Genomic DNA, 13,344 nt, shown 5'->3' on the forward strand with positions numbered 1-13,344 from the left:
ACCGACTCATCAATGTACGCATGGGGAGCTCATGTGGACGGTCTTCGCACTCAGGGTCTCTGGACTCAAACAGACCGTCGGTGTCATATCAATCTATTGGAACTCAGAGCGATATTCTATGCTCTCAAAGCTTTTCAACATCTCCTTCACGACATGGTGATTCTTGTACGTACCGACAACCAGGTAGCCATGTATTATGTCAACAAACAGGGAGGGACGGGCTCTCACTCCCTCTGTCAAGAAGTTCTGAAATTGTGGCATTGGGCAATTCTTCACAACATCTTCCTCAGAGCTGTTTATATTCAGGGTCAACACAATTATTTGGCAGACAAATTGAGTCATCTTCTACAGCCTCACGAATGGACACTCAATTCTCCTACTCTTCGCCAAACCTTTGCCCGTTGGGGAACTCCACAGATAGATCTGTTTGCATAGTAACATAGTAGATGACAGCAGATAAAGACCCAAATGGTCCATCCAGTCTGCCCAACCTGATTCAATTTAAATTTAAAATTTTTTTTTTCTTAGCTATTTCTGGGCAAGAATCCAAAGCTCTACCTGGTACTGTGCTTGGGTTCCAACTGCCGAAATCTCCGTTAAAACCTACTCCAGCCCATCTACACCCTCCAAGCCACTGAACCCCTCCTCAGCACATCCCCCACCAAACGGCCATACACAGACACAGACCGTGCAAGTCTGCCCTGCACAGGCCTTAGTTCAATATTTAATATTATTTTCTGATTCTAGATCCTCTGTGTTCATCCCACGCTTCTTTGAACTCAGTCACAGTTTTACTCTCCACCACCTCTCTCGGGAGTGCATTCCAGGCATCCACCACCCTCTCCGTAAAGTAGAACTTCCTAACATTGCCTTTGAATCTACCACCCCTCAACCTCAAATTATGTCCTCTGGTTTTACCATTTTCATTTCTCTGGAAAAGATTTTGTTCTACGTTAATACCCTTCAAGTATTTGAACATCTGCATCATATCTCCCCTGTCCTTCCTTTCCTCTAGGGTATACATATTCAGAGCTTCCAGTCTCTCCTCATACGTCTTCTGGCGCAAGCCTCCTATCATTTTTGTTGCCCTCCTCTGGACCACTTCAAGTCTTCTTATGTCCTTCGCCAGATACGGTCTCCAAAACTGAACACAATACTCCAAGTAGGGCCTTACCAATGACCTGTACAGGGGCATCAACACCTTCTTCCTTCTACTGGCTACCCCTCTTTTTACATAGCCCAGCATCCTTCTGGCAGCAGCCACTGCCTTGTCACACTGTTTTTTCGCCTTTAGATCTTTGGACACTATAACCCCAAGGTCCCTCTCCCCATCTGTGCATATCAGCTTCTCACCTCCCAGCATATACGGTTCCTTCCGATTATTAATCCCCAAATCATTACTCTGCATTTCTTTGCATTGAATTTTAGTTGCCAGGCATTAGACCATTCCTCTAACTTTTGCAGATCCTTTTTCATATTTTCCACTCCGTCTTCTGTGTCTACTCTGTTACAAATCTTGGTATTATCTGCAAAAAGGCACACTTTTCCTTCTAACCCTTCAGCAATGTCACTCACAAACATATTGAACAGGATTGGCCCCAGCACTGAACCCTGAGCGACTCCACTAATCACCTTTCCTTCCTCCGAGCGACTTCCATTAACCACCACCCTCTGGCGTCTGTCCGACAGCCAGTTTCTAACCCAGTTCACTACTTTGGGTCCTAACTTCATCCCTACAAGTTTGTTCAACAGTCTCCTATGAGGAATTGTATCAAAGGCTTTGCTGAAATCTAAGTAAATTACATCTAGCATATGTCCTTGATCCAGCTCTCTGGTCACCCAATCAAAAAATTCAATCAGGTTCGTTTGGCACAATTTACCTTTTGTAAAGCCATGTTGCCTCGGATCCTGTAACCCATTAGATTCAAGGAAGTACACTATCCTTTCTTTCAGCAACACTTCCATTATTTTTCCAACAACTGAAGTGAGGCTCACCGGCCTGTAGTTTCCCGCTTCATCCCTGTGACCACTTTTGTGAATAGGGACCACATCCGCTCTCCTCCAATCCCCACGAACCACTCCCGTCTCCAGAGATTTGTTGAACAAGTCTTTAATAGGACTCGTCAGAACCTCTCTGAGCTCCCATAGTATCCTGGGATGGATCCCGTCTGGTCCCATTGCTTTGTCCACCTTCAGTTTTTCAAGTTGCTCATAAACACTCTCCTCCGTGAACGGCACAGAATCCACTCCATTTTCTCGTGTAACTTTGCCAGACAATCTCGGTCCTTCTCCAGGATTTTCTTCTGTGAACACAGAACAGAAGTATTTGTTTAGCACATTTGCTTTTTCCTCATCACTCTCCACATATCGGTTCCCAGCAACTTTTAGTTTAGCAATTCCATTTTTCATCTTCCTCCTTTCACTAATATATCTGAAAAAATTTTTGTCTCCCTTTTTTACATTTTTAGCCATTTGTTCTTCCACCTGTGCTTTCGCCAGATGTATCTCTCTCTTGGCTTCTTCCAGTTTCACCCTGTAGTCCTTTTTGCACTCCAAGGAGGCTTGCGCCAGAAGACGTATGAGGAGAGACTGGAAGCCCTGAATATGTATACCCTAGAGGAAAGGAGAGACAGGGGAGATATGATTCAGACGTTCAAATACTTAAAGGGTATTAACATAGAACAAAATCTTTTCCAGAGAAAGGAAAATGGTAAAACCAGAGGACATAATTTGAGGTTGAGGGGTGGTAGATTCAGGGGCAATGTTAGGAAATTCTACTTTACGGAGAGGGTAGTGGATGCCTGGAATGCGCTCCCGAGAGAGGTGATGGAGAGTAAAACTGTGACTGAGTTCAAAGAAGCATGGGATGAACACAGAAGATTTAGAATCAGAAAATAATATTAAATATTGAACTAAGGCCAGTTACTGGGCAGACTTGCACGGTCTGTGTCTGTGTATGGCCGTTTGGTAGAGGATGGGCAGGGGAGGGCTTCAATGGCTGGGAGGGTGTAGATGGGCTGGAGTAAGTCTTAACAGAGATTTCGGCAGGTGGAACCCAAGCATAGTACCGGGTAAAGCTTTGGATTCTTGCCCAGAAATAGCTAAGAAGAAAAAAAAAAAAAAAAAAATTTTAATTGAATCAGGTTGGGCAGACTGGATGGACCATTCGGGTCTTTATCTGCCGTCATCTACTATGTTACTATGTATAAGTCAGAACATGCCACCATGATTCTGATAGCTCCTCGGTGGCCCAGACAACCTTGGTTCTCCCTTCTACTTCAACTCAGCACCAGGGAGCCTCTTCTTCTACCAGTATTTCCCTCTCTACTCACGCAGAGTCAAGGATCCTTGCTTCATCCCAATCTGCAGTCTCTACATTTAACAGCTTGGTACCTTTCTGCATAACAGACTTTTCTCAATTCTCTCCGTCTGTTCAAGATATCTTACTTGCTTCCAGAAAACCATCAACTAGAAAATGTTATGGCCAGAAGTGGACTAGATTCTCTGCTTGGTGTTCTACATGTCACTTGCCACCCAGATCTTCCTCCTTGACATCCGTTCTGGACTACTTACTCCATTTATCACAATCTGGACTTCAAACTACATCTATTCGAGTCCATCTTAGTGCTATAGCTGCTTTTCATCAGCTTTTGGATGGAAAACCCCTTTCTGCACATCCTATCGTTTCTCGCTTTATGAAAGGACTTCTCAATCTCCATCCACCGCTTAAACCACCTCCAGTGGTTTGGGATCTCAATGTTGTTTTAGCTCAACTTATGAAACCTCCTTTTGAACCGCTTGACAAAGCCCACCTCAAGTATCTCACTTGGAAAGCTTGTTTTTGATTGCTCTCACTTCTGCTCGAAGAGTCAGTGAGCTACAAGCTTTAGTTGCAGATCCACCCTTCACAGTTTTTCACCATGACAAAGTGGTCCTCCGTACTCATCCTAAATTCTTACCTAAAGTTGTTTCAGAATTTCACATCAATCAGTCTATTGTTCTACCTGTGTTTTTTCCAAAGCCTCATTCTCATCCTGGAGAAGCTGCTCTTCATACCTTGGACTGTAAACGTGCTTTGGCTTTCTACCTCCAACGCACTCAACTTCACAGAACATCTCCTCAACTTTTCATCTCATTTGATCCAAACAAGTTGGGACGTCCTATATCAAAACGCACAATCTCCAACTGGATGGCTGCTTGTATTTCTTTCTGCTACACTCAGGCTGGTCTTCCTCTGCAAGGTCGAGTGACGGGCCACAAAGTTAGAGCTATGGCGGCATCTTTAGCTTTCCTTCGATCAACTCCTATTGAGGAAATCTGCAAAGCTGCCACTTGGTCCTCGGTTCATACTTTCACCTCTCATTATTGTCTGGATTCCTTATCCAGGAGGGATGGCCACTTTGGCCAATCTGTTTTGCAAAATCTTTTTTCATAAATTGCCAACTTCCCTCCATCCCTTTTTACTTAGCTTGGAGGTCACCCATGTGTGGGAATATGCTGCCTGCTTGTCCTGGGATAAAGCACAGTTACTTACCGTAACAGTTGTTATCCAGGGACAGCAGGCAGATATTCCCACAACCCTCCCACCTCCCCTGGTTGGCTTCTTGGCTAGGTATCTGAACTGAGGATCCTCTCAGGAGATGCGCCCCCTAGTTCGGGCGGGAAGGCATGCGCGGTACAGTGCTCGAAAGATCGAGATCTTCAAGCAAGTTTGCTTTCGAGGCTGTCCGCTGCGGGGCTCCGTCGGTGACGTCACCCATGTGTGGAAATATCTGCCTGCTGTCCCTGGATAACAACTGTTACGGTAAGTAACTGTGCTTTTTGTAATATCCATTCAGTGGGCTATATATTCCAGTTGGAAAGATTTTTAAAGCCGCATCATCACAATTTTATGTGCCCATAACACTTGTTCAGATCTCTATGGCTATATCATATTCATTTTGTAAGGACATATGATTTGTTAACCATTGAGGTTGCCCCCTTTTTCTACTTATGTGCCTTTAAACATTGATCCAGTTCATAACATAGTACTGGATGGCTCCTCAGTTAAGTTTCTTGCTTATAGGTTTGGTGCTCATGGTTCTATATTCTTTTATCAGACACTTCCTTTTATATTATATGCCTGGTTTAGGGAATCCAGGTCTCTGCAATCCATAGCATATTCCCCCCCCTTTTTTTTTTTTTTTACTATGTTTTACTTTTATTCTTCATTTTAATTTTTATGCTGCTTTTAACATATTTTATTATTATGTAGTATTGCATATGCTTTGTTTATTTATATGATCCTGTTTAATGTCATACTATCAGCAACCATATTATATTTTATCTTTTTATTGGTTGTTAGGTTCTCATTTCATATGTCATTATATATGGTCTATTACTGGTTTTATTATTGGTTTATGGTCATAAGTTTACATCATGTTGTATCTTTATTTTTTCAATATAGTTACTTATCTTCATTTTTTTTAATGGTATGTCCCAACCTTTTTCACCATGGTAGGTGCCTCTTTTTTACTTTTTTACCAAACTCCTATGGGTACTTATTCCTTTAATTTCTCACTTTTCCATTTTCTGTCGCGTTCTTTTTTCACTAATTTTTTATAGTGTTTTATTGTTTCATGTTATCATTTTCCTTATATTGTTTTTGAACTTACCTTGATGTTTATCTTACTTAGCATGTCTCCTTACTATTTCACATACCCTCTTTCTTGTCATTCACGTCACTTGACCACAAGCCTTAGTAGCATGGCATAATAACACCATCTTGTTATTTTTCGCTTATTATAAGAGTTTACAAGAGTTTTTAATGTTTTTTGTATTGTATTTGTATTTATTAGGACCCCTGACGAAGGTTTGTCCGAAACACGGACCGTGTCGGGTCCCTTGATTGGAAAAAGGGTTTTATTTTACTTATTAGCATTTTAATTTTGGTACAATAAATTTTTGCCTGCATCTTGTACACAGTCTGCAGTTTTGTTTGTTTCTCCTTCTTAGCTAAGCTAAACATGTGCTGCTTGCCTACGTAGATTTGTTTTTCTTCAAGTTTCAAGTTTCAAGTTTATTCAATATTTGATCAATCGCCTATCAATAATTACTAAGCGATGTACATAGAATATTAATATTGGGTAAACAAGAACAAAATTGAGTAAAAAGATAAAATCTTTAAACATAGACAAAATACTACATGAAACATTAGGAAGGAGGGGAAAGAACTACATTGTCTGATAGAAAAGGAAGAACAATTAAGGGTAATATACAAAGGGTAGGGGAAAATTAGTTTATTGGGAATAAAAATACATAATTAAATAAAATGAATCATTACTAAAAAGAGCAATTAGCTTTTCAATTAAACATTAAAAGCGTCTTTAAAAAGAAAGCTCTTAAGTTGGCCTTTAAATTTATCAAGGTTTTTCTCCTGTCGTAAGTATAGCGGGAGGGAGTTCCACGTTTGCGGTGCTGTAACTGTAAAAATGAATTGCCTTTGTGTATTGATCATTTTAAGGGTAGGAATTACCAATAAAAGTTGTTCGTTTGATCTTAAAGTTTTCTGAGAGGAGTATGGGATTAAAACTTTGTAAATAAATGAAGGGGTTTTATATAGCAATGATTTCCTTCATCCTGGAGCACCTCATCCATTAAAACTAAAAATCTTGAACACACAGTAATCAATGACAACCTTTTCCCTGACATTTGATGAGTAACATAGTAGATGACGGCAGATAAAGACCCGAATGGTCCATCCAGTCTGCCCAACCTGATTCAATTTAAATTTTTTTTTTTTTTCTTCTTAGCTATTTCTGGGCAAGAATCCAAAGCTTTACCCGGTACTGTGCTTGGGTTCCAACTGCCAAAATCTCTGTTAAGACTTACTCCAGCCCATCTACACCCTCCCAGCCATTGAAGCCCTCCCCTGCCCATCCTCCACCAAACGGCCAGACACAGACCGTGCAAGTCTGCCCAGTAACTGGCCTAGTTCAATATTTAATATTATTTTCTGATTCTAAATCTTCTGTGTTCATCCCACGCTTCTTTGAACTCAGTCACAGTTTTACTCTCCACCACCTCTCTCGGGAGCGCATTCCAGACATCCACTACCCTCTCCGTAAAGTAGAATTTCCTAACATTGCCCCTGAATCTACCACCCCTCAACCTCAAATTATGTCCTCTGGTTTTACCATTTTCCTTTCTCTGGAAAAGATTTTGTTCTACGTTAATACCCTTCAAGTATTTGAACGTCTGAATCATATCTCCCCTGTCTCTCCTTTCCTCTAGGGTATACATATTCAGGGCTTCCAGTCTTTCCTCATACGTCTTCTGGCGCAAGCCTCCTATCATTTTCGTCACCCTCCTCTGGACCACCTCAAGTCTTCTTACGTCCTTCGCCAGATACGGTCTCCAAAACTGAACACAATACTCCAAGTGGGGCCTTACCAATGACCTGTACAGGGGCATCAACACCTTCTTCCTTCTACTGACCACGCCTCTCTTTATACAGCCCAGCATCCTTCTGGCAGCAGCCACTGCCTTGTCACACTGTTTTTTCGCCTTTAGATCTTCGGACACTATCACCCCAAGGTCCCTCTCCCCGTCCGTGCATATCAGCTTCTCTCCGCCCAGCATATACGGTTCCTTCCTATTATTAATCCCCAAATGCATTACTCTGCATTTCTTTGCATTGAATTTTAGTTGCCAGGCATTAGACCATTCCTCTAACTTTTGCAGATCCTTTTTCATATTTTCCACTCCCTCTTCGGTGTCTACTCTGTTACAAATCTTGGTATTATCTGCAAAAAGGCACACTTTTCCTTCTAACCCTTCAGCAATGTCACTCACATACATATTGAACAGGATTGGCCCCAGCACCGAACCCTGAGGGACTCCACTAGTCACCTTTCCTTCCTTCGAGCGACTTCCATTAACCACCACCCTCTGGCGTCTGTCTGACAGCCAGTTTCTGACCCAGTTCACCACTTTGGGTCCTAACTTCAGCCCTTCAAGTTTGTTCAACAGCCTCCTATGAGGAACTGTATCAAAGGCTTTGCTGAAATCCAAGTAAATTACATCTAGCATATGTCCTCGATCCAGCTCTCTAGTCACCCAATCAAAAAATTCAATCAGGCTCGTTTGGCAAGATTTACCTTTTGTAAAGCCATGTTGCCTCGGATCCTGTAACCCATTAGATTCAAGGAAGTACACTATCCTTTCTTTCAGCAACACTTCCATTATTTTTCCAACAACTGAAGTGAGGCTCACCGGCCTGTAGTTTCCTGCTTCATCCCTGTGACCACTTTTATGAATAGGGACCACATCCGCTCTCCTCCAATCCCCAGGAATCACTTCCGTCTCCAGAGATTTGTTGAACAAGTCTTTAATAGGACTCGCCAGAACCTCTCTGAGCTCCCTTAGTATCCTGGGATGGATCCTGTCTGGTCCCATCGCTTTGTCCACCTTCAGTTTTTCAAGTTGCTCATAAACACCCTCCTCCGTGAACGGCGCAGAATCTACTCCATTTTCTCGTGTAACTTTGCAGGACAATCTCGGTCCTTCTCCAGGATTTTCTTCTCTGAACACAGAACAGAAGTATTTGTTTAGCACATTTGCTTTCTCCTCATCACTCTCCACATATTTGTTCCCAGCATCTTTTAGCCTAGCAATTCCATTTTTTATCTTCCTCCTTTCACTAATATATCTGAAAAATTTTTTATCTCCCTTTTTTACATTTTTAGCCATTTGTTCTTCCGCCTGTGCCTTCGCCAAACATATCACTCTCTTGGCTTCTTTCAGTTTCACCCTGTAGTCCTTTCTGCTCTCCTCTTGTTGGGTTTTTTTATATTTCATGAACGCCAACTCTTTCGCCTTTATTTTCTCAGCCACTAGGTTGGAGAACCATATCGGCTTCCTTTTTCTCTTGTTTTTATTGATTTTCTTCACATAAAGGTCCGTAGCCATTTTTATCGCTCCTTTCAGCTTAGACCACTGTCTTTCCACTTCTCTTATGTCCTCCCATCCTAACAGCTCTTTCTTCAGGTACTTTCCCATTGCATTAAAGTACGTACGTTTGAAATCTAGGACTTTAAGTATCGTGCGGCCGCTCTCCACTTTAGCCGTTATATCAAACCGTTTGATGATCGCTACTACCCAGGTGAGCACCCACTCGAACATTAGAGATACTCTCTCCATTTGTGAGGACCAGATCCAATATCCCTTTTTCCCTTGTGGGTTCCGTCACCATTTGTCTGAGCAGAGCCTTTTGAAAGGCATCCACAATCTCCCTACTTCTTTCCGATTCGCAGACGGAACATTCCAGTCCGCATCCGGCAGGTTGAAATCTCCCAACAGCAGAACCTCCTCTTTCCTTGAGACTTGGATTGGCCTCTGAGATGATGGGATTCTGGGCTAGATGGACCCTTCAGACTGGCACCTCAAGATTTTTTTTTTTGTTTTTTTTACAGAACAGACTCCACTGGCTCTCAAAGAAGCATGCCTTGCTTGACTTATGGGGCAAGGCTTACTGCTGAGACCCCTCTAAAAAAATGTTGGGGAGGTGGAGGAAATGGGGGGGAGGGACCCAGCACGAGACCCATAAGAATTGCCGCTGCTGGGTCAGACCAGTGGTCCATTGTGCCCAGCTATCCGCTCACCCCCGAGGTCGGATGGACCCCCAAACAGGGCCCACCCAAGCTCAATCTGGCACCAAAATGGGGACTAGGATCCCTAAACAAATTCCAACAGCCATACCAAGAGTGATGAGTACAGCTCCTCACACCTGCTGAGACTGAAAGAAGACTGATAGGAATAGGGGAAAGTACCTCTTAGGTACTATTCCACAGTTTTGTTTCAGTCTTAACCTGCTGGTCATGATGAGATATATATAAGAACATAAGCAGTGCCTCTGCCGGGTCAGACCATAGGTCCATCCTGCCCGGCAGTCCGCTCCCGCGGCGGCCCAAACAGGTCACGACCTGTCTGAATCACCAGAAGGGGCTCCCTTGCCACCTTGGTTTCTCATTGAAGTCCTATCTTCCTATCGTAGTCCTAACTCTCCGGTCTTGCACATGCACGACCTGTTGGGTTTCTATACTTATTACCTGGTTAGCTTTCTATACTTGTGTTACATCCCAGCTCCTCCCTCAGTATCCCACGATCCCTTTATCCCTCAAGAATCCGTCCAATCCCTGTTTGAATCCCTGTACCGTACTCTGCCTGATCACTTCCTCCGGTAGCGCATTCCAAGTGTCCATGACCCTTTGGGTGAAAAAAAACTTCCTTGCATTTGTTTTGAACCTATCTCCCTTCAGTTTCTCCGAATGCCCCCTCGTACTTGTTGTCCCCTTCAGTCTGAAGAATCTGTCCCTATCCACCCTCTCTATGCCCCTCATGATCTTGTAAGATTTCCTATACCGGTCTGGAGAATGCTAAAGAATAGCAATTTTATGTCATCTTCAAGGCTTTAGTTTTAGTGAGGAAGTAAGCCCTTGGTACCAAATTTGCAGCTTGTACACAGAAAAACAAACGTCTATATTCATCCTTCACATTCAGACAGCATGGCCTTAGCTACAGTGACAAGCCAATAGAGCAGGGGTGCCCACACTTTTTGGGCTTGCGAGCTACTTTTAAAATGACCAAGTCAAAATGATCTACCAACAATAAAAATGCTAAACATATATATATTTATTTATTTATATATATATATATATATATATATACACACACCGAGTGTACTTTGTATTTATGTTCAAATATTTTTTTATTATACAGCCCCCCTCCCCCGAAGGCCTGACCCCCCCTGAAGGTCTGCACATTCCCCCTCAAAGGTTGACTCCCCCCCTGAAGGCCTGCACTACCCCTTGAAGGACTGCACTCCCCCCCCCCGAAGGCCTACCCTCCCCACATCCATTTACCTAATTCCAGCAGGGAGCAGTCTGCAGAGAGGATCGCTGGTACTTTAGCGATCCTTGCAGGTTGCCATAGGCCTCAGGAGCTGTCTTCCCTCAGCCCCAAGCCTGTCTCTGACTTAGAGGAGGGGCAGGACCACGGCAGAGGGAAGACAGCTCCTGAGGCCTATGGCAACCTGTAAGAATTGCTAAAGTACCACCTGCCACCGGCCGTCTCCCATTCGTCCCCTTTGGAGATCCCCACAGGAATAAGGAAGTTAAATTAATAGAATACTTAGGCACAGAAAAACAAAGAAATACTTCCAAGAACTGCCCCATAAGAACTGCCTGTCACAATGCTCATTAGTGGAACTGAATAAAAGACAAGTACAATGGATTTAGAGGGGGGACGATCCGCCCGGGTGCACGGCTTGGAGGGGTGCACAGCCGGCCAGGTCCGGGTCATCCTGCCTTTCTTTTCCCCCGGTCCGCGCTCGGGGCTTGCGCCTGCCTGGTCCCGCGCCGATGCTCGAATGGTGCCGTCAACTCCCGCGAGTCTCGCGATAACCAACAGCACCATTTGGGCGGCGGGTGCGAGCCCCGTGCGCAGACCGGTGGAAAGGAAGGGCAGGAGGACCCGGACAGCTGTGCATCCCTCCAAGCCGTGCACCCGGGGCGGGGGCGGACCGCCCCACCTCGGTACGCCACTGATTGGGAGGCCGATTTTGGGGGTTTTAAAATTGTATATCGGGCAGCATTAGGCCTCGCTCTTACCTCAATCATTACAGGCGCTTCTATTTCTTGTGATGCGCTGAGCTCCGTCCCCCCCCCAACCTTCACCCCGCCCTTCCAGCACTCTGATTGGCCAGCGTTCTTTAAGAGGCGGGCCAGTCAGGAGGGGAAAAAAAGAGAAGGGAAGAAGGTAACCTGCTGTGCGATCGACTGGGGTCGCCTGAGCGAATGACCTGTCGATCGCGATCGACGCGTTGGGCACCCCTGCCATAGAGCTTAGCAGAAGGTTTGATTCTGGCCTTATATGCACACATAAAGAGGTGATCAGGAGATGGGCCTACAATATAATGAGAAAAACCTCTGTATTTTTCTGCCACATCTTTATCTGCAGGGATCAAGTTTCAAGTTTATTAAAATTTTGATATAAACACAATATCAAATATTTTCAATGCGTATAGCAATTAAAAAAAAATTGGGGGGGAGAACAATTTAAACAGGCAAACATACAATCAATGTACACAATTAATAAGTGATACATAAGGAAAAAGGATTGAACTACAATTATTAAAGAAAGTAAGAGAACATTTAAGGAAAAACAACATCAGGAGGGTAATTAAAAATGTTTTACAAATAAAACAAGGTCTAAAAATGAAAGGGAGAAGTTGTGAACTATATATAGATCTGGTTAGATATTAATATTTGAACCCGAGATTGTTTTAGTTTTGAAATCTGAGTAAAGCCTTTATTATATTCAGTACTTGCAAATGCTGTGTCTCCTGTATGAATCTTTTGGTGATATTTAAAACTTGAAACAGGAGTGAAGCCTTTATTACACTCAGTACATGTATATAGTTTTTCTCCTGTGTGGATCCTCTGGTGTCTACAATTTATTTCCAAAATTTATAGACCACCTATTCCTAAGCGGTTAACAGTAGAAACATCTACGCCAAAAAGTGGGCAAATTTTTTAAATGTTGCATGGGAAATTATGTTTCGTGTAAAATAGCTGTAACTTCTGAACCATTGCTTATTTTTGAATAAAACTTTCAGTTTCTTTTCTTATATTGAATTCCTTTTTATAATTTGAACACTTTTTTAATTATTTTGTTATAAACAATTACAACGTTCAAGGTTAATTTCAAAATTTTAAAAAACTACTCTTTTATACTGAAGAAATTTAAGGAAAGACAACTGAATTTACCGCTGTTTTATTTACGATTTTGATCTCCCTTCCGACCCTAATTCCATGAATCATCAGGTATCTTTTCATTGCCTAACGTCTAACGATAGATAATGCGTAATTTTTAATTCACCAAATAGCCGTATTTACACTTTTGCCAGCACCCCAGTGCTAATTTGTAGAGTTTTGTCAGCTCCCGCTCTCTAGTTACAGTATGCGATAAACTTGTTTACTCGTTTCCAACCAACAATGTGTTAAGTACTTCTCTGATGTAAGAATAAAGCCCAGTGCATAGTTGTATTTCTACTAATGTGAAGTTTGGAGTCGGAGTCATGGGTACCAGAAACTGAGGAGTCAGAATCGAAGGATTTATCTATTGACTCCACAGCCCTGCTCAGAAACTAGGGAAGTAGTGTATTAGCAAACAATGCTACATTAGATCATTTCAATCACAATTCAAAATATCCAGACTAACCGGCAGAGCAAAATTAGAAAAAGGCCTCAACATATAATTCAGTCTAACATTTTTCTAAACTTTGGCCAGTCAGGATGCCTGAAA

Source organism: Geotrypetes seraphini, chromosome 2 (assembly GCF_902459505.1).
Source record: "Geotrypetes seraphini chromosome 2, aGeoSer1.1, whole genome shotgun sequence".
Taxonomy (NCBI): Eukaryota; Metazoa; Chordata; class Amphibia; order Gymnophiona; family Dermophiidae; genus Geotrypetes; species Geotrypetes seraphini.